Here is a 3,913-nt window from a genome sequence, read left to right on the forward strand (position 1 = left end):
GGAGGGAGGAGGGCAGGAGACTGAGAGGGAAATAAGGCATTCTTCAGTTTGAGGAAAGTTGCTTCGGGGTCAGTACGGGAAGGACTAGGTGCTAACTTACCCAAACGACAGCCTAGTGGTTAGTCTCATAATTTGGTCTCCAGGCCCTTCCCTCCATGGTGCCTTCGGTGATGAAGGAGGGTGGGAAAAGTGCCCCATGGAGTTTGATGACCGGGGAGCAAGGTCTGGCCCTGTTCTTGCTCGCGCAGTGACTACAGGCACTGAGTATTTTAGTGTCGAAGCTGCTCCCCCTACAGTCTTCCTAAGGATGTCCAATGCCAGAGACATTTAAACCTTTCCTTCCCCCACCACCCCCGGAGATACCCGATGTCACCTCCCCGGGAAAAGGGACCAGGAAGGTGAGCAGTAAGATGCCTGGCATGTTCTTTTTTCTTCCGATGGCCCACCCAAAGTGCTTGAGAATACCTTGGCTTTTCCCAAAGCCCTCAGTAGGAATTCAGTTCCACCGACTATAAAATTTCAGCAAGTTGGTCAAGGTCAAGGCTGACCGTATTCATGGTGTTGTAAGCTCAGAATGGTCATCACGGGTGAGACTACGGGCTGGAGTCACCCCCTGACATGCAGTCCCATCTCCAGGTCTTCGCCCAGGCTGTCTCTCTGCCTGGGTTGTTTTCCCTGCACGTGGAACAGAGGAAGTTGCAAGCCAGTGTCCTGCCTGACCAGCTGGGCCACTGAGGTTGACCAGATGGACTCTATTTAGGGCCCTGGTTCCCCTGTGCTGGCCACTCTCTGCCGAGCCCACTGCCTATCAGGGCGCTCTTGGTGGCTAATTAGGCAGGCTTTCTCCTGGAGCGCCAGGAAACTGGAATGTGAGCACGGGCTCCCAGAGCGCCCATCCAGGCAGGTAGTGGACAGAGACCCACAGCAGCTGCTGCTTCTACCCAGAGCAGAGGCTCCAGCACCACCCAGAAAAACCCAAGGTGGACCCAAGGGCGGATCGTCCCCTCTTTAACCTGGGAACCGCTTTCCTCGACACTTTTCATTGCAAACTGGGGACATTCTCAGGGTGCCTAAGTGAACATGAATCCGGTCTCCCCAAAAGTCTGAAGGGACCCCGCAAAGTGGAGAACCTTGCTGTAAGCACAGGGCAATGGTTCTTCATCAGCAAAGTGGGCATATTCATCTCCCACGCCCCCGGCTGCTGAGGGGTAGCTGCGTGCCCATCCTGTCCGTGATGCCTTCGAGACACACCACTGCGTGTGAGGCCCCTCATGTGTCCATCAGACCTTGCACATGCTGCCTTGGTCATGGGCCCTACAAGCAGTCAGACCAGGTGGGAAGCCAGAGGCTAAACCGGGCAAGGAGGCAAGGGCGTTCATCCGAGGGTACATCTAGGGTGGTCACAGGTCAGCGTTACGTCCCACGATGGGTTAACACCTCCATGAACCTTGGTGACACCCCACCCGCATGACATCCCCCCAACACGTCCACAGATGACACTCACATCCCAATCCCCCTGCTTCCTCTATCTCCTGACCTCCAGACCTATAGACATAGCTGACCCCTGAGCTCCTGCCTCATGTGTCCCCCGGAGTAGCACAAACGCAAACAAAACTCAAGGCATCCCCTTTTGCTCCCTGTCCTGTGTCCTCAGCTCAAAGCTGGGCACCACCTTCTCAAATGCTCTCCAAACATAAGCACCAGCCTTGACCCTCCCTTTTCCTCACTTCTATGTCCAGGCCCTTTGGATCCTGCTTCCCAAATGCCTCTTGAATCTACCCAGCCCTATGGCCACTGCCTGAGTTCATGCCCCCAGCCTACATCCCCTGGACCACGCCCCCATCCGCCTTCTGTCTGGGTCCTGCACCCTCCATGCACCCCTGTCCTCCACCACAAGCAGCACCAGGGCTCTTGAGCCAGGCCTGTGCTCAGCATCAAGTGCACAACGATGGTTATACGTCAGTCCCTTTCTTCAAGGGGCTTTCCAAGCTTCTAAAATCATGCCCTCGTCAGGTGGATGCAGTAGGCTGGAAAGGACCAGGGGGACAAGCTCAGACTCCGGTCAGGCCTGTTGGAGTCAAATTCAGCTTTGCCCTCCAATTGATCATGACTTTGGGCAAGTGATTTGCCAGCTCTGAGCCTCAGGACTAATCATCACACAGCACCTGCCACATGGGGCCCCAGGGGGAGAGTCCCAGAGATGACACTGAAGTCTACTCAGTAACAGGGGAATGTTCCAGCTACCATCACAGTCCTGAGAAACCGACGCTCCTGCTCTGGGACCCGGATTTGATTTTGCTGACCCTCCTGCCCTGGGAGAGACATCCGTGCACGGGCGGCCCTCACCTGCCCAGCCTGCATGCAGCCCGCTCCTTCCTGGAGCTGGCTCCTTTCCGGGCCCTCCAGCTCAGACAGGCCCTCTCAGTGGGTCCCAACTCAGCCCTGTCAAAGGACCCCTGTGTGAGCCTCAAATGAGGCATTGATAGGGCCGTAGTGAGGGTTGCCCAGCCGACGGCAGGCTGGCTTGGCTTGGCCAGGCCACACAACTTCCCCAAACCCAGCTATTTCCTGTTTCTCGGGCCAGCCCCTCCGGGCCGCCTGGCCACAGGGCACAATCCCGCTATACATCTCTGCCTGTGCCTTGGCTTCCGGCCAGGAGGGATGGGGTGGGGGGAGGGTGTCACTTCAACTGGTCCTCAGGACACACAGCCAATACCGTCCATCTCTATCAGAGCCTCACTTGATCAGTTCCTTGGGGATCTGACAAAGAATGATAAGAGCCATAAAGAAATCTGCTCTCCCGAGAAACACTGACAACCCCAGAAGGTTGGTAACTCCTTCCTCAGCCCTCCTGTAGCTCCCTGCCTCTGCTCTCATCCTTTCTAGAGACTGACCCTGTACTCCCCTGCCCAAACCCTTCAGGGACTCCCCCATCTCAGGATAAGTCCCTGCTCCTGGGTGCAACATTCAAGGCCCCATTAATACTGGTGACCAAGCCCAGCTCACACTTGCCCGGGCTCTCTGCTGACTTCACTCAGGCAGGTCCTTAGCAGCTCAGCCTTGGAGGACAAAGGCCAGAGGTGGAGACCCCAGAGAGAAAGACATTATTGAAGAATTTGATTCTTAGGTCCAACCATGCCTAAAGCCAGAAATCTCTGGACTTGTCATTTATGTGAGCCAAGAAATATCACAACCACCTTTTTTTTTTTTTTTAATTAATTTGGCTCACGAAGGTTTCTGTTACTTGCAACCATCTCCTTCCTGCAAATGCCCTTCTTGGCTGAAGTGAGCCAGGGTGGGCTTGCGGCCAAAGGACAGTAATGAATGCAAAGGTGCTCCACGATCCAGGCCCCACCACCTCGCCAGGCTCCCCATCCCCACGTGCAGCCACACTGACCTACCTACCCCAGCTCCTCTCCCCATCTCTGCAGGGGCCCTCTGCATACTTCCCCCCTTTGCTTACCGCTGCCCGCTCATCCTTCCAACTCAGCTTGGTGAAGGGTCCTCCAAGAAGCCTTTGCTGACTGTAGGGGTCTCTGGGACTTTCCTTATCGTGGTGTTGGCCACGGGCTATCATAATCACTTATGGATCTGTCTTCCCCCTCTCCAGACTGCGGGTAACTGGAGGCAAGTCTGACCCATTACAGTCACCCCCCATATCCAGCACAGGACCTGGCTCCAGGTAGGCACTCTCCAGGTGAGTAGGCTTCACACCTTCTCAGGGGAAACATCCGGGTACTTATGTGGTCCATGACTTGGGATCAGAAACAGTGCTGGGTCACCCCCCATGAGTTTCTGGACTGAATCAATGCTGTGTGTGGGTGTGGGTGTGGGTGTGTGTTCACGTTTTTCCGGAAATGGATGCAGAGCTCCCAGCCCTGCCTACACATTTTAAGAACCACATCAGCCAAAG

This window comes from Zalophus californianus, chromosome 4, assembly GCF_009762305.2.
Source record: "Zalophus californianus isolate mZalCal1 chromosome 4, mZalCal1.pri.v2, whole genome shotgun sequence".
NCBI classification, from domain to species: Eukaryota; Metazoa; Chordata; class Mammalia; order Carnivora; family Otariidae; genus Zalophus; species Zalophus californianus.